At 43.1% G+C, this 19002-nt stretch overlaps 1 protein-coding gene across 3 annotated transcripts in view; it reads right to left on the bottom strand.

The window, feature by feature from the left end:
• ankrd34c (ankyrin repeat domain 34C) overlaps window positions 1-19002 on the bottom strand; it is a 43317-nt gene that overhangs the window by 6463 nt on the left and 17852 nt on the right. For 2 of the 3 annotated variants that reach the window (XM_087140014.1, XM_087140015.1), the window contains exon 2: window positions 16530-16594. The exons of the other annotated variant lie outside the window; for it this stretch is intronic. The gene's annotated coding sequence lies outside the window, so the exon portion shown is untranslated. The remainder of the gene's footprint in view (window positions 1-16529; window positions 16595-19002) is intronic. 3 annotated transcript variants of the gene reach the window in all.

Below are 19002 nucleotides of genomic sequence, written 5' to 3'. Positions count from 1 at the left end.
TTTTTGTGAAGTACATGTATTCAAATCTGTTGTTGTTAATGGCAAATATGTGTGTTTTTTAGGAATGTGGAATGTTTGCCCATTTAGCCTTTTAATTGAGTTTGTATAGAAGGACTGCAATTGTAATGTGTTGGTTATTTTTTCATCAGTGAACCCCGTTTTGATTTTTTTCAACTAATGTAACTATTGTAATTTTCACCGTAATTTGGCCTTTGACCACGAGAGGGAAAACTAAATGAACAATAACTACAAGAACAACAATCCGCTTTGAAAATGCAAACGTTCAGTGGCAATTAAAGTTGAGCAGCCATTCGACAAAGTTGCCAAAAATAGTAGTACGAAAGCTTGAATATCAGAAATCATAACTCGCTATGAATAAGAGACCACCCTCAAATTCGTACTTTCAAAAACATTCTGAACAGTTTTGACGGGCATTTTCGAGAGAGATTGAGTGTATCTTATCCCGATATATAGGAGTAGAATGTTGTTTGACCAAGCAGCATAATATTTAACCCATGTACTGTCATGTGTCATGATTACTCGCGTTTGTACATAGGTGTAGTTTTTCCTGCTTCTCCGTTGCTCCTGGCAACGCAAGCACGTCTGGGAACCAATCCCTGTATGACCGGCCATCAGACATGGAAAACAAACACAGCGGGCTTTGTCCTATACTCATTATCAACATACACAGAAGAAAAAACCCACACCCTCGTGTAGATATACCTTGTCTTATCACGTAAGCTAGAAAATGGAAATCTACGGCTAATGCACTTTAATTAGGCATTTCCGTCTTTTTTTGTTTTAGTTTTACAAACGCTCACAGCCACCAAGTCAACATGACCATCACGCACGCACTCTTTTGCTGCCCTCCTCTTTTCTTCCCTCCCCCGGAAAAAAATGATTGAACGTCAAAATGACTTGGTTCTAAGACGCGGGAAACCAAAGTCCATCTCTCACTCCCTCGTCGTCTGCACTTCTTCGGGGCACTTTATCACGAATACTGGTCAAACATTATCCAAACGGCTATGCTAACGACGATCCTGCGCAAACCTCCTCAATTTTTCTTTCACTTTCCCCCACCTCTTGCAGAGGTAGGAAGTTAACTCATGCTGGTGCCCGTGGCACAAGCATGTCGTCGGCCCGTCAGTATTCACCTGGAGTGAACACGGCCTGGGGACACGGGTACCAGCCGACCCTTACAAGAGCCAAGCGAATGCGTGGGCCAGTGGTAAACTGTCTTTATTCGGAGAGGCAGTCGAAACAGACCGGACATGCTTTCTAATGAGCACTGACAAGAGAGTAATTTTAGGAGACTGTCTCTTTATCTTTAAACATTATAAACGAGACCAGTGGAGTCGGAGATGGGGCGATGGTTGAGAGGTGTAAATTAGAACCGAGCGGGGGTACCGACTCCTAGGCCTTCATAATCACTCGCGTCAGGATTTTGTTGCATCGAAATAAATCAGTTGTTGCTACGAAAGCCTCGGCAACTTAGTAGTGCGTCATTCAATTGCTACATTTTAGTTAGAGTTATGACTGTTGGGCGTGACAGAATGACGTTCAGGCGTCGTTCATTTTCTCTTGTCAACAGTTTTCCACGGAGGAGCCTTCGATATTTAAGGGAGGTTTTACGCAAATCACTACACCACATGATAACGACCTTTGTCAAATGGAACAAAAATATCCATTCTAGAAGATTGATTGTCCTTCATTAAGGTTCAGTCCTCGTATGATTCTGTCGCTACTTAGCAACCGCCGTTCTCGTTGACGCCATGTTGTGAGATTATCATCGGATTACAGTTTTAATTTTAACTATTGTGTATCTTACTACTGTACTTGTGCCAAGAATAACACCGATGTTGGGAGAGGGTGTTGCCAACGCTGCCAATGTTCCATCCAATGCTATGAATAATGCAATCAAGGACTAGTTCCTGGAATCAGTCTCGCGAAGCATGTGAGCACAAAAACTAGTTGTCTAGCAAAAGTAAGGAGGGGTATTTCCAAAACGCTGGCTAAGCTTCACTGTCGGTGAGATCGTGTCCAAATAACTTAGTTGCGGCTTGAAAATCGCATGCGACTATGATCGTGGCTGCCGTCACACCCCATAGACTTGTGTATAATGTCAAGCCGCAGCCAAGAAATTTGGACACGGCCTTACTGGGAGGCGGTCTAATAGCGCATCGTATAAATAAAATTAAAAATACAAACATGTACACAAGCAGTATAAGCTCTCGGCTTCAGCATTCTTTCCCCTGTTTTTTTGGACTTACCTAGAAATTTTCTGGAGTGGATCGTGTTCTTTGTACTGAAATATAGTGGGGCAATTCTGCTTTGAGAAGCTCCAGTTTCTGCCAAATACACTTAGAACCCGCCCGGCCTAGAGTGTCTGTGGAATTTCGCTGGAAGCAATACCAGAGAAAATTCGCAAAAAAAAAAAGTCATTTGCATAGCAGCATACAAACACGCACGCTGCCGTATCGTCCGGTCATATCCACAGACGATATCCGCATAGCAAATTAGGAACGAATGTGCTGTACTTCATCGGCGAGATCCAGCGATGCTGTTTTCCCCGCCGGTCGTCGGTTTTCGTTCAGTGCACAACAGGACCGTGCACAAACCTGAGAGGGGGAAACTGGAGACGAGTATTAATTTGTCGTCGTCAGCATATGCGCGGCTTGAGTATTTGTGGGGTAGCAGGTAGCTGCCTGCATCCCTTGACAAGCAGTACCGTTCTGTCAACAAAGGGCTGACGCTTCTGTGGATTTTATAATGTGTATGACATCGTTATTAGCAACTCCCATACACCTATTCTACCCGAGGCAGGTCATGCACTCACTTGGAACTTGGTTTTTGACTTTTGTCTAGACATTCTCGACTCCATTGCTCCCGCGTTCAAAGCAAGTAAAACCCGTACGTAGTGAGCAGCCAATACTGGACAGAATTGGGCCATCAGAGAGCACCAATTATATCGTTTAATGCATTACATAAAGAGGGAATGATTTATGATTGCTCGAGCGATCCCATTTTGCCTCTCGGCAATTTCCCCCCAGAGAAATTTGGCCGGACTGTATCAACACACCTGTTATGGTTAGATCAGGTAACAAACGACACGGAACTTGAAGACAATGGTCATGCTATGTCGACGGCTGTTCCACATTCCCCCAAATTAATAGCTCCTTAGAGAATTTTTTTTCTGTGAAACCCATATAACTGCGTCTCTATCTTCCATCCAAATCAAGTTTGGATTTTTACTTTGCCATGTCAAGACATTCTAGTGCCTTCTCTGTTCTTTGATAATGTAATGTTACATGTTTGTGAGCAAGCGTGTGATGTCCTTTCAGGATAACTCAATGCTACCGTTATTTCAACAGAAAAAGAAATTGCCCGAGGGATGATATTTTACTGTGTCAAGTTTTCTTTTCTTTGTCTAAGAGCTGTTGTTTCAGTAATACTGGGCTACAAAGCAAAGTTTTCTCCAAAATGTTTTCAATGAATAAATATCGGAGCCCTCAATCTGCACAGGAAATCCAAGCTTACAACGAACAAGATATCACGGCAAAATAGTGCCCCAAATTGACAACAAAAGCATTGCCAATGTATTTAAAAGCTAGTCTGGTTCCCAGACCGAAAAATACCGAACAGTTTGAGAGATCTTCAGGTTCATGGACGTCATATAAAAGTCTTGAGTCGCAAAGCTCTTGCATTGACTGAAAACATCGATGACCATCTTACCGTTCCGAATACAAACGTGATCTCGTGTCATCGTGTATTTATATTGTTGCCATGAATGATTTGGTTGACAATAGCGAGCAAGCCTTCGCATTACTATTGGGCCCGTTTGTTTCGCGCGCGCGGGTTCGGATCGCGGCGATCTGATCCCGGTGATCGGCGGTTCATTGACACCAGAACCCGCCTAATGGATAGTGTAAACCAGGCTCGCCATATGCAGCAAGGTATGAGACGGAGAGAACCCCCCCCTGCTTTGTGTTGGTCATTATCTCGCAGGAATCTGGGGAATTCCTTTCAGACATCTTGGGGGGGATGTGTTAAGTAACAATAGTCTGGAATGTGTATAGGGATTGGACATGTTGGGGGGGGTACCCCTCGGTCTCATTTCTTGCTGGGTATAAGGATCGCGATCCAGTTCCGTGTGAAACGTTGAGGTCCTTCTGTATTGGGTACGGTAAGATGCTTGATGACCGATGGCTTCAATGACTCATGTGGCCTGATGAATGGCATTGCGAGTCCAAACATTTTTACACGACGTCGGTACTTAGGTCCGGTAGCCCTCAAGGTCACGTGACAAAGAGGGAGTTGTTTCCGAACATTTCCGACAGAGGCCTAAAGTTTTCAAACTAATGTTCCAGATTTTGTGGGTGCTGTCGTGAATGTCTGCAAATCTATTGGGCGAGTGTTGTTCTTTGCAGACAACCCACATGCATTACGATTTCCCCAGAATCCTTAGTTTGCGCTTCTTGCTTTTTTCGCACATTGATCCAATATTGTTTAAAAACATAACGAACGTGCCCTCAGAGCCACGGTTTACAGCCGTTATTCAAGTCGGGTTCCTCCAAAGCATGTTGTGTAAAAAACACCTACCTGTCTCACATGTTATTGACAGGGTTTTGAACCAACCTATACCTAAAAGTGCACTCTCAGTAAATTATTCAAGAAGGGGACACTTCATTTTCATGCAGTCAAGAGGAGACATTTCAAAAATATGTTTCCATGTGCTTTCCCGCCGTAGACTCTTTTATGCACAATCTTGCATGGGGCAAACTCCAGCTCAATATCACAGTTGTCTGTGCGATATATTTGCTTCGGCCTAAAGTTTTGGAGCACGATTAAAATGTCAACTGTTATAATTAAAGAGGGGTGTCAGTAATCTCGTACAATGATGTTTACACAAAAACTTCTGAAATCCTTGCTGAAGTTCTCTCCAGATAATTTCATGCACCGCTGAGGGTCGGCACAAATTTTACACTTGTTTATGTGTAACATGGGTTTCCAATTTGCCAACACAGGCATGTACATGCGTAAAGGTGAAGTTTTAGTGAAGCAACAAGTTGGAGGGATCATTTCTAATATGTCAATGGATTCTTTGGTAAATGGAGCACTTTTGAAATAATTATTTTATTGCGAATTTACAAATTCTGGAACTGATAGGTGATGTCATGGCAACAAGCTGTTCAGTTTTTCATTACTTATCCTTATTTTTTAAAGTAAAATAATGTTTCAAACAGACGACTTCTTCGGGGTCATAAAAGTCTACTCAAAATCAGGCAACGGTCGTCGGGACCTGTCTTTTTCTCGCATCTTGCCTGCCTAGCAACGGAAATTAAAAATCTTGAAAACCCACTTGCACTTGTCAGCTTGCGTGGAGCGAACGTGAATTACTAATCATCGTTTGCAAAACAGTTATTACCGACTTGATGAGCTTACTGACCACAAAATGCAGACTAATATTGGATTTTTACATTATGATGATTTATATTCTGGTTTGTAAAGTGGAACTTGTTACTGTCAGTGGCATGTGAATCCTCAAAAACAGTGATGGATGGAGTATGTATGTGATGAACGCTTGAAAGTTGCGAAGTTGCCAGTGTTGACAGTTCCCAGAGGCTGATATCAAAATTACTGCATGTTTACGAAGAGGATGAAACATGTGGCAACTTAAGAACCCTGCCGAATAATTGCTCGTTCCTCCATGCAGGTGTATGTCAGACCAACAAGTACACAATCTTCAGAGCTCCCCTAACATGGTCGCGTATGTAGCCCAGAATGTTTTGAAAGACACCCCAATACCATCTTTTACTTGGTGTTCCTACATGTTTGTTTGAAGCAAGTTATGGCAATAATGAGATACCAAGACATATGGCCCATCGGACGAGATAAAAAGCAATGAATGATCGAGGTTAACGGCAATGCAGTTCTTTTTTTAGCGGAACTTTCTTGTCGGCTCAGATCAATCACTCAGAGCAACAGAATAGATTCATAAGGACAACACTAACTTCAAAAGAGCCGTCATTTACTTCCTGAAAGCTGAGGCAAGCTCCGCCCCCTCCTGTCAAATCTAGGCCTTACAATCGATAAATTCAACTTAAACTTGACATAGAGCCTGAAAGCAAAAGGTCACGCAGTGAGCTCCCGGAACCCTTGCGCGGTCTGCCTAAGGGGGTTTTCCATTGGGTCGTCCTATCACGTTCGATAAATGTTGGAAAAAGAATTCCTTACTGAAACCACTCCATGAAACATTCCTGTTGGAATTTTACCTTTGTCTTCCTCAAGTAATATTTTGGAAAAGTCACTGGGAGATGGGTAAAAAACGAATTTTATTAATGACCTTTCACGTCCGGCGGTGTTGTACCTTGGTCTTCTTGTTTTCACTCGCCGTGCTTTCTTGAAAATGAAATTGTACAACCTTGCAAAGATTTGCCTACCTGCAGTCGATGGGTTCCAGATTTCGTTGAGTTGACATCGCGCAGTTGTTGTTGGCAAAGGTTAGATAAAATATTAGAATCTTTTGTAAAAGTAGAATATTGCTTTATGTTTATTACCCCCTTATACATTACCAAAGTGTGTAAAATATTTTGATCTGTTTTATTTCTGCTTTTACCCACAGGCTACCGTGAAATTTGAAATCGTAAATGCATTGCACTCTTCTTCATGAATTTTAGATTTATCGGAAGTGATGGGTCAATTTTGGCAGGATATTTCTCTTTTAGATCAGGTAATTTTTCAGTTTCTATAAATTGATATATACTGGCAAATATTTTTCAAAGCCCTTTTTCTAAGTTGGATTTTTTTAAAGAAGAAACTGAACGAAAAATATTACAAATTCTAAATTCTTTGCACGTTATTTTTCCTATCCGAGGGTTCCAGAAGTGCGCCATCAGGGGTCAACTTTCAGGCTCTATTGTAGGTCAACGCATTGGTGACTGAAATACATCTTTGATGTTTTAGACCGATCAGACAAAACGGTTTATGATCATGGCCATAAGTTATCACGCCCACTTTTCCTAAAGCGCGTTCACCGTATGATAAAAGAAATATGTCACGGCACCCGTACTGACGATTATGTTGCACAGGCATGACAGGTTCAAATATGATGATATAAGTCTCAAAATATTAAATGGACATCATTTTACAAACTGACTCATGAAAGCTCGACAAGGAGAAGTGTGTCTGACAGGGCCGGTGATAGAGGGGAATACACGAGGGACAGGTTCTACCTCATGCCCTTTGTAGGGTAGCAGTGTATCCACGTAACCGGGGGGGGGGTTGAAAGCGTCAGCGTTATAAGGAACGGTACTTCATATTAACTTGCTTTTTTGGGGGGGAGAAGTGAGTGCTCTTTTAAGACTGAATATAAATTTGGGAGTTGCTTTTAGGCAAATTATCATTTTCCCCTCGGACCTATAAAGACCTGAACACACCAATGTTGTAGGGTTAATAGGAGCGCGCTCTCGTGAATCTCTCTTCATTTGATGATTTGTTCTGCTACTTGAAAGCTAAACAAGAAATTCAAATTTATCTCAAATTGACTGATCATCGCCCAGATAGAACGTGATTCGTTGATCTAACCAAACGAAGGTGGTGACATTGCAGTGTGTTTGGTCGGGGTATTTCTAAGTAAATGAAGATTCCTTGCCATGGTCAATGGAACGTGCCAACAATCAATCAAACACAAGTCAACATATTTTCAAAGGGTTTGAGATCAATGAAATTAAGTTTCAAAACGGCAACGCAGTCATGGCATTGGCCGAGTTTGGAAAAACGTGTCGGAGTTGTTATTCATGGCCTAATTTTTTCGACCATTGAAACAAAGCCATAAAAATTGACAATAAATTGTTCCTTTTTTCTCTTTTTTTCTAACGCAGTGTCCATGGTGAGCTTGGTTGCGATAATCTGCGACTAAACAATGCACTCCCTCGCCCGCTTTTGTTGCCTTGGTTACGATGGACGACGAGCGCGGACTTGTCGAAGTGCGATGATATTGAGGCAGTAAGTCGTGGAACCCATGGCGTCTAGGGACGAGCGGACTCTTGTAGACATGCAGGGGACTCGTTAAACCATGCATTCTATTTGCAGGGAGAAGTTCCCCCGTTTGAGGTGGCTGACAATTCGTGGCATAGCCAGGCTGAAATCAGCGGTTGCTGCAGAGTGTCGCTAACTCGTCCTGATCGTTGATTTGACAATTTTGATCCAAGGATCATCCCTTTTGGAAAAGGTCCAAATCTGGCAAATTAGACCCCCTCGGTAACCAAGGCATCGCTACTGTGACTTCGAACTCGAGACCAAGGTCTAGAATAATTGGACATTATTCCTCACTGAAATATGGCCTGGCGGACACTACTCGTCCAGGAGATCACTTGGCAGTTACTCAAGCGGTGTTCTTTCCAACGAAACCAAGGAGAGGACAGTGGTAGAAGACAAACACTGGGCGACGTAGAGCTCCATATCCCTAGCCCGCGTCCTTCCATCGTGATGATTCAATATTTTTGACTGGTCCAGCCCGATTCTACGTGCCCGTTTTAGTGTATAATGATTGACGAGTGCCATTTTAAAGCTATTTCTTAGCGAAAAACTATCCACGCTTTCCCGAAAAAGAAGCAAAATAATTACTCATCATAAATCTGCAGATGAAGAATAGGCCATCTGTGTAGAGGAGATCACAGACTTGTTGAGGAGTCTAATGAGGCGGGGGAGGGACGGCTTCTAAGGCCAAAGTGCCGATTTCAGGCAACCTTGCCACAAACCAGATGAAATTAGCTAAAATGAAATTGGCTTCAACCTTCTCAGGAAAGGCCGCTCGTCGTTGGCAATATCAGTCTCGCGAGGTCGCCCTGGCTTGCGCTGCAGCGGTGAAGGCCGAACGTGATGCCGTTATCGAATGTATGATAAGTTCACCGGTACCGACATTAACAAGAACCTCGTAATCAGTTCCTTCGTTTTAAAAGTGTCCCATGTTTAGAAAAGCATCGACGTGACATTAAGCACGCAGGAAATGCCAGTGTCTGCCAAGGCAAACTCCACACCTTTTTTCAACTAAACGCAAACTGATTATCTTTTCGGGATGACGAATCTAGTCCTGTCAATTTTGGGATCCCTAGTACAGCATGATTTTTTCGGAGGTGTAACCCAAAGGGAAAGCACTGTCATAGCAATGGGTGAAAGACCCCTTTCCCCCCAAATTTACATTGAATGCATCCGAGTCAAAGAATATGCAAAGGAAGCCTCAGTCGGTTCTGTTCTGTAGACTGGCCATCTAGGTCACCTGGGGCCAATTTCATAGAGCTGCTTAAGCAAAAATTTGCTTAAGCGTGAAAAAACCTTGCTTGACAAATCAGGTTACCAGCCAAAACTTCTCGTGACGTGTGATGTATATTATTTTGGAATGCTATTTACTTGTCTTTTGGATATAGCATGACAATCACATAGAGTTTGAGCTGGTAACCTTTGTTTATTAAGCAAGGTTTTTTCGTACTTAAGCAAATTCTGTGCTTAAGCAGCTCCATGAAATTGACCCCTGAGCTTACACCCAGCGATTGTTTCCTTTGGGGACATTTGAAGAGCATTGTTTTTTCAAGTCCTCCACATGATTCCGTTGCCTAGTTACGGACCCATACAGCGAAGTCAACGTCTAGCAATGTAGCAGTCGTGAGTCTGTGCAAAACATGCACCGCTATTGTGAAAACTGTAGATGGTTTAGACATGTAGAAGGTGTCGCTGAGTGAAAAGGTAAATTTTAAGCCTCTTTTATGAATATTAAAGAATGAATGTTATTTTGAGTTACCTATCCAGAGCCACAATGCGTAAAAAAGCTCAGATAGGCATCGGCCCAATTTGGAAAAAGGATAATTTTACTTAGTGATTTAAAAACCAATGGTGCTCACTCGTCGTAATTGCAGAGATGCTAGTTGGGGTATCAATGGAAAGCTCATAAACTACTTTTCCAGATGAAACCCTACATTGAGTGTTTCGCTTTATAACTTTAATGTACCAATCCATTACAGAGAGGTATATTGCATTTTTAAAATCAAAACAAATCAAACAGAAGTTCAATGACGAAATGGTGTTAACAAAGTTGGCTCTGACCTGAAACTAAACACGGGGACGAGCAACATGGTCTTTGGAACATTTTGCTACAGGACAGAAACAATTCGAAATGTTCCACTGCGTCGTGAAATCTGTCCTCTTCAATAGTCACAGGCCAAGATCTCGGCCCATGCTTCGTTCCTTTCACAGCTAGCGCCCCAGCATTTTACTGAAAGATTTATTAAAATATACATTTCTGCTCGCAAAATGTATATAATTCCCAGAGCCTTTTCTTTTTTCCCACCAAGTTCCTTGGCTATGTCCGCTGGAGAGATGAAATATCAAACGCTTCCAAAGACCGACCCTGGGTTGTTGTTTTTTTTCTACCCTGGGTTATTGTTGCCCCTGTCGAACACAGTCGAGAAGCCTGAATGAGGCGGGGAAGGAAGACATTCATCGGCAACGAGCAAGTGTCCCCTTGTAAATGACGACGTTCTTTGAACTGAAGGTATTAATTTCACTGGGAGTGCGAAAGGCGACACGGAATTGGCACAGCGCGGGGAGAGCGCCATGGCGAGAAGGCGGCTCGATTCACCGCCAGCACTTCAGTGTTCAAGAGGGTATGGCTATGTTTAGAAGCAGGCCCTGCACCCAAGCCCGCAGAGCTGTCAGGACTGTCATTTTAAATTACATTAAAAGTGTTACCTTTTAATAAATTGACTGGACAAAGCCAGCTTGTCTTCACAAAGACCACTCTTTCTTACAGCATAAGTCTCCCTTGAAGTGGTTTATCCAGGTTTTGAGTCGGGGTGGGGGGATTGTGGATTTTCCTTTTGTTCTGAAACAATTTCCGAATTTGCTTTTACCTGTAAGAGAACACCCCACCGGCCGATGCTAGTACGGTGTCTGAAGAATTGGCATTTTCAACTCTTAGAAAAATATTTAAACTTGTCCTCGGGGGACAAGTTGCCCTCTGCTCCCGTTCGCATGCCACAGTTGCTGGAACGCACAAAAAAATGAGAAAGACTGTACTGAGGCATATTCCGCGCTCCTCCATCACAATTCCAATCTCTTTATTCAAGCGATTCGAATATATGAGATCCTGACCTCTATTCGAGCTTGAGAAGATAAAGACGCCCATGCGTGAGGCATGCGCATCATGATTTTGTGCTCAATTTTTCCCTTCACAGTTTGAACGTGAGAATAAAACTGTACTTAAGCCCGACCGCAGTAGTAAAAAAATACTAGGCTTAAATTCAACATATGTGTCGTTACGTATAAAAAAAAAAAACAGTTTCGAGGCAACAGAAATGACGGAAGATGTGGCTTCTTCGAGTCACAGAGGGCCAGTCAGCTTGTTGTAGCCTGTTCACGCATGCAGGTGTTCCAGACGATGTTCCCCCCTGACGCTTGGTTCAGCAGAATGAATGCTCGCGCCTACTGTCGGGTAGAACGACAGGGACCTGGACTGTTTGCCTCAATGTGACGATCAGTCTACATTAACGGTTATAACTTCAGTTTATAATATTGAATGTACATAGTACAAATATTTCAGGAATTGGCCTTATTTGAAAGTCAGCCACATTGAATCGAAAGAGATGTTCACCTTTTATTTTGGGAACTGAAGATAATAATGAAAGCAATGGAATGAAACTTAATTACAAATTAACGTCATTTGTGGTGATGAATAATTGAATTTTAGATCTAAATGTTTCAAGCCACATTTAAAAAAAGAATGTTTTGTAGGCATGGAACCCAATAAAGTCTGGTCCCATGACATTTAACAGATTACAATGAATGAGATTCTGGGAACATGATCAAAAATGGCTTTCCGGTGAATAAGGTCTATACAAACATTGTTGGGTTTCTTTTGCTTATGTGCCGTAGAGGATAATGTGGCCACGAGATTACAACACACGACACGCCAGCAGTTGTGGCTTCTTATGGACCCTTATAGTTGGTACTCGGTAATCATTCTTTTAACATGAGAAGAAGCCATTGAAAAAACGTGGAGGGCAACCCCTTTAGTCTGGTCGCCGAATTAGGGCCTATACTATACCTGTAATATGTAACGGCAAAATAACTTCGCGGGGCTTCTGCATACAAAAATGATTTCCCAGCAAAAGCTGACATAGTTCTTGGGCTTTGGAGTGCTCTTGTGCTCGAATCGGTCAATACAGACTTTCTCTCTCGGCAGTGCGACCTTTTTATGACTGTTTTTCTAAAACCTTTTTCGATCTGGGTCGCATGTAAATCATTAACACGAAGTGCGCATTGCATATACTTGCGCGGCCTCGATTCTGTAGTCGACAAAACTTTTAGCCCATGCAGTAACATTGGAAAGCTGTTAAGCCAAAGGATTTAGAGCCTATTCCCTGAAACTGGATCTTGTCTCGGTTTCTAAAAGTTGTTCGCAATGCAAAAACAAAAAACGCTACACCTGTAAACCGTTCAATAAACCATACAGATAAAGCTATGAGAAAGTGACCGGGCGAGGCCCTGTGATCTTCCGAGTATACTGAACGTCTATACCTAAACAGCCATGCACCCCATCCCACGTCAACGGGTCCTCCTGTGTCTGATCAGGGGCCCCAGTCAGAGCTTAAGGCCGTGACTTGGCTACGGCTTGAAAAAATTACCCCGAGTCCATGATAATGGTTACACCCGTAGAGTTTTGTGTAACTTCAAGCTGCGGTCAAGTAATTCGTACACAGTTTAAGTTGCCGTGGATCCCGCCTAAAGTCCCGATGCAAGCAACATCAGCAACTATTCATGTCCACTGAAACATTTTAAAAAAAAGCTGCGGTCGGGTGTAGAGTACACCCCTCCCCATTGATGCTAACCTAGAACGAAAAGCAGCGAACAGACAGCACCATTTACGAGACAAAACGCTGTCGTGTCGTGTGGTCAATAAAGCGAGAGCAGTGTATGATGGGAGGCGGGGGCCACGCGCTGTTTGCTAAGTTTATCCTGTTGTCATACTGATGTGACAAAGATCGACAGCGTACGCTATAATTGTGCCGCATAGGGCTAGGAAGCTAACCACAACCAGCCCTCTCTGTAAAATCAAGACGTTGCTGTCAGAGTAGGGGACGGAGCGTCGCTTCTCTACTGGCAAAAATAACCACAAAAATCCATCCCCGTCACCGGAAATTTGCAAAATGTGCGATCCGAGACCTCGGTCTATATCTGAACGAGATGTACGTCATAGAGGAATTCTTTCTTTCTAATAGGATCGACAGCCTGCCGCACGATAATGCACGAGGGTGACGATAACAATAGTCTCGACGGGAATACAGACATAATTATAAGTATTTAGCCTGAGGGTGCATGGCCTTTGTCGTGTGTTAGGGCACATCCAACGACAAATTCGTCATTGAAGAGGAATCAACGTTCTGTTTGGTGACTAGTGACGTTTGGTTTGACTTTGGCGGAATTCAACACATGGATGACGTAGCTCCTTAAGACGTCTCAAAATTGTCGGAGGGTCAAGAGGCGAACAGCACGGAAAGGGAATCAAAACAGATTGGGACATGGGCTTAATAAACCTAACTGTTAGGCCTATTGAAACAACCAACCCATGCGCTGCTCATAAGAGACCTCTAGCACCTAAAAGGCAAACAAACGAATACAACCTCACAGATGAGGAAAGCGTGACGAAATTCGTCAATATTGATACATGTACGTACATGTATTCAACTTTTAGTAATATTTCGAATGACGTCACAGAGTCGCGTTGGCGTTTCTCTTTTCACGACGAGTAGGCTATGAGCCGACTTAGCCTTATATAGGTGGGCGTTCTTGCCTCATTCATACCAAGCCTCTGTTAACCGTCTTCTTGACACCGCTATTTTTTTTTACTCCTATCTAGGTATATCTCCGTTAATGACAACTAATGACAATCTCCAGCCGGCTCAGGCGTTTACCCGCTTGAGCTTGTGCAAGGGGGCCCAGCACTTTCTACAGGTTCTAGTTTAAGCAAAAAGAAGCAAAAGCGGAAATCTTCACGGGTGAAATGGTGACAGAAGAGACCGGCCGGCTGGAGTCAGAGGTCGGGGGGAGGGGGTAAATTCTTTATTTGGCTGAGGACCAGGTGTGATAACAATGCCTGCAGGTGTTAAGCCTGCCGTTCGCACGGACCTGCGTAAAATCATATGCATATGAAGCAAGATATGGGACAAAGAGCACCCCCTTTGTGTCGGTCATTGTTTGATCGGAACCTCAGGAATTCTTTTCAGACATGGGGGGGGGGTCGTTAGGTAACAATATTCTAGAGAGTGTATAGGGATTGGACATGTGTCGGGGTACCCCTCCGTCCCGTATCTCCGTGGGTATATAAAAGTTTGCAGGTGCGTATACACAAACCTGTTGTGCCAAGTAATTATTCGCGGCCTGTTAGGGAAAATGCACAAACCAAAGTTTGTTATATTATTTGCAACGGCGTCCGAGGAGCGTCTCAGACTCGCTATCGTCATTGCCCACAATCGGTGGCATTTTATACCAATGGCTATTAGCCTTTTGGCTGCATGGCGGACACATTAGAAGGGCGCCTTATGGTTTGGGGAAAATCCCTTGTGTTAGCTCCAAATTTTCCTCACGGTTCAAATAGCGCCCTCCTATTGTGTTTGCCACGCTTCAAAAAGCTAATAAATAATATCGGGCTCTGCGCCCAATCGTTTAAGAGTTACCGGCAGGCTCGATAATACAAAGGTTTGTTTGTCCGAAGGTTCAAGAATACAGTCTGAATTTAGAATATGCTTTATTAAGTTTCTAAAGTCCAATTTCACCAAAAGGGGCATAAGTTCGAAAATTCTTCAATCCTTAAAATAACTCAAGGTTCAAAAGTCCGAGGTTGGCCTTGACTTCCCTTAAATCTTTAATGCTTTATTTTCGGACACTTGTCGATTCGGAATAGCGAACCTTATGTGAAGGTACTGCGCGTGCTCAGAACTATGCAGCATGCTCAGAACTGGTAACCATTATATTTGTCGCCATCAAGCGTCTCAAAGTCTCCCATTTGGATTATCGATTCTTAGGACTTCTGAACAAATGGATTATCGAACCTAGCTTGGGCCTAACGAACCTTCGAACAGTTGAAACTTCAGACCATTGAGCGGTAACCTGAGTATCAAGACTGTACAACTGTTCAACTTTGTGGTATGAAGGAATGACTATGGTACATCCCGAACACTCGCTGCTGACATCGCGCCATTTGAAAATTAAAACACAGCTCTGTCATTATCCCATAATCTCACCGAAAAAAGTGCACAACTCTCTCACATCGAGTGCGCGCGCACAAATTCCGCGGCCCAGTTACAGATCGATGGAACAAGTCAATCAACAGCGCCAAAACATCTTCCCATGCACCGGATTGGCCGTTAAGCCCCCCCCCGCAACATTCAGTCAATTCTAACCTTTAGCTTGCTGCGCAGATCAATCAAGCACAAACTAGATTTTGTCCTCATCTACCTCAGTTTAAGCTTGTCATGCATTCTCTCGCAACACATGCATCCATTAACCTACCTGAAACTCGGCCATTAGCGGAACTAATCATGTCCCGGCATAGACAGAGGCAGATCCTAATTTCCAAGACCATAAAATTTTGTACTCCATTTATTAAGCGCGCTGTGGGCATGGATCTACCTAGACAGAAGTGTCTTGCATGCAAGCGAGCGACGAGTAGTATTTAATGCGTTGGTTCCCCGTAAGGTTTTTCGCGACGACACTCGGCTATACTCTGATTTCATTTCAATCTGCTGGGAAAATATGAATTCAATGATCCGTAGACCGGGCGAGTTGTAACCGTCCTCTTATCTACTCTCGACCGGTGGAATACAGGAGAAAGAAAATCAGATAACGACGAACTGGGACGCTTGCCGCGCCTCAGTGTTGGCCACACCGTGCCATAATGAACCTCTGAACAAGCGGAAGGTTCGACTCTCACGCATGGAGGAGCGTGTGTTTGATTAAGGTTTCAATGGGAGTAGTATACACCATTTTATTTATTAAACACTGATACAGGCAAAAGTTTACATATTGGTGGAGTGTCTATGTGCTAAATGTGTTTAAAAAAATCACACTACCGCAAACCAATAAAAGTCATGTTTAAAAGCATGTGTTCACGTTGGAACGGCTAATTAACATCTGTTTAAATGAACTGTGAATGCACTATAAATAGCTCGTCTGCCTAAAGACGCGTATCCAGCCGGGGATGGCCAAGTAGGCGGGGCACCCCCTTCATTGTGCAATAACATTCATTAATGTATTTGGTTGTCACTAGCCACTCCGGCTATATTGTTATAAATTCTGTCTACAGAGACAAAAAGACAAAGGCAAAGATAGGCAAAAGACCAAGAGAAAGACAACAAACAAACTTAAGGCAAAGAAAAATGAAACAAGTCAAGCAAAGCCACAGAGGTAAGAGAAAAGGGCAATATAAGGAACACAGAAAATTTGCCTTATCAAATTTGCCTTAAAACATATGTGCTTACCGTGTCTATAAGGCACCCTACATATGGGGTTTTCTGGTCCCACAAAATGTCATCCAATTTTTTCCCTGTAATAGAAATAGAGAATCAGGATTTAGGGAAAATTGTGCACGTCTTAGGCCCATACGCACCCATGCTTTTTTCCAGCAATTATTTTACCTACCCAGCCCTTTAAATAACAGCCCTTTCAGTTACGCGAGTGCAGTGTTTTACTGATCAACAAATGAAAATCAAGGAAGGTAGTCTTCAGTACAGGAGCATTGTACCCTGTTTCTCACTTTTTCGGGGGGGGGGTTAACTTGCCTCAAACAGGCAAGTTTTCTTAGTTCATTACATCGGTAAGACCACTCATTTCCTGATATCTGATGTGAGTGCATCGCTTCTTTATCTACAACGATTTCATGGTTGATAAACGCTTTCTTCGGCCATCTTGGGCCAGGTTTTTCTCGACCGTGCAAATTTGGTGACGATAGGCAAAATTACTCGGCCTGTTGACCTCGAATTTATCTAGACGAATCCGTGCGTGTCTCAGACCGCGGAATTAATCGAATTACCTGCCGGTCGGTGGCGGACAAGTTTCGCTCGAAAGACTACATTGAGAATGCAATTTCAGAGATTGCTTGGCCATATCTTATTTGTTTCCTGTATTTTTCAGCCCGTATGTTGTCACGGTGACTGAAAAACGGCAGAGCAGTGTGAGACTTCAAACTTGAGTCCTCACATTTTCATAATAATTTCTAAAAGGCTGATAATCATGGTCCGGATTTGAATTGATGAACCTAATAGAGTATTTGTTTTGTTTTTATTATTGTTCTATAAACCCACGGACCCTCTGAAATTCTTTATTGTGTCACTCGGCGAAGATGCCAACGTTTCTTCCTTTTACTCGACATTAAAATTGGCGACATCAAAGGAATTACTTTTAGTTTTAATTTGTCCGGGAGGATACGAATTGTGTGACATCTGCACAGGATGCAATAAGCGGATGCTCCTCACATACCATCGAAACGAGTGTCGTGACGTGTCAGTCGCAATGCAGCAAATTCAGGATCTTGTGTGGCTGTGCGCACTGGTTATGGTTTGGGACAGCCTCTCAGGTCTCGGGCGGAACCGCAGTATAGAAACTGTTTTTTGTTGTTGAGAAAACTGGGGACGTCTGTGCTTCAGTGTGTCCCCACAACGATGGGGGAGGGGTTGGTTGGGTTGCGTTTAGTCATGACTTGGGAAAGAATGATTTGGTTGCTCTGGTGAAACTTTGGTTCGGTCTGGGTTAATCAAGCTGCCTATTCCCGATGATGGAGGTACTTCTACGGGCATGTTCAATTAACCCAAGTTACGACGATGTGAATCCTTAAGCGTTAATAGGGCGGATCTGTGATCTGTTTTCATTGGCTATATATGCTCTATCCACTCAATAAAAAGCAAGGGATTTTCCCGGTTTCCACAGATGGCGCAATGATGCCAGTATACTACTGGAAAAGAAGCCAGCGTATATACATTTATGAGATAAAAAAGACGTTAAAGTTGGGTGGAGAAGCGAACGCTTGTCGTGGAAGCGCAGTGGGTTGGGTCAGGGGGTGCCCCTTGAGACTGAGTCATTTGGAATAATTGGACATTCGAATATTCAACCCTCCATTCGACTGAATATTTGAGTATGCGGTCGTACCAAATCCTCAGAAAAGCGGAAGCCAATTTGTGTGTTGTGGTGAAACTCATTTCGTTTCAGGCCCCCTATACTTACCTCTGACCACCTCACATCTGGAGAGGGGCGGCTTTCTCTCCTAGGCACTCATTATCATATAATTGAGAAGTTTTATTCAACCCAATCTAAGGTTTGGTTTTGTTTGAAATTCATGACCACTTGCGTGTCGGCACGAGTCACGACCCGGGTGCACTGGGCGCATCAATTTTGGCTGACCTGTTTCGGCAAAACAGGTGCTGCGTGAAAACGACATGTCCGATTAAAAAAAAAAAACAAAAAAACAAAAAAAAAACAAAACCACAATGATTGCAGGACATTACTTTCGAAGGTTCGGCGCGTGGAAAATGATTACACTGCGATGATATAGGAGAAACTGTGGGCTGGGTTTGGGTGGATAGCGCCCTTCACATTTAGGATTATAAGATGAGGGTGGGAGCCCAACTGATGTTCTGTCCCAATTGGTGATTTATTCCCTTGGTCCCAGTGAGATCTAACATCGATATCAAAAAGTGCCACAAAGTTTAAAGAAAACTGATGTCTGGCCTTATTGTTGAACATAACTGCGTTTAAACATTTTGTAACCAAACAATTGAAGTTGTCACGCTTTTAGCAGTTTTTTAAAGTGTATCTTAACTCTAACAAAACAGAGGAAACAGCTTCTCTTGCTATTGACAAGTGAAGAACACCATGGCATTTATTGTCCGCATACATGGTGTAGTATCCAGTGGAGTAACAAGAGTAAAATCTCTGGGGGGGGCAGCTGGGGTGCATGCA

Source organism: Acanthaster planci, linkage group LG08 (assembly GCF_054643075.1).
Source record: "Acanthaster planci isolate LZ-2023a linkage group LG08, COTS_SCS, whole genome shotgun sequence".
Lineage (NCBI taxonomy): Eukaryota > Metazoa > Echinodermata > Asteroidea > Valvatida > Acanthasteridae > Acanthaster > Acanthaster planci.
The sequence above is the reverse complement of the archived record's forward strand: the minus strand, read 5'-3'. Positions and strand labels throughout refer to the sequence as shown.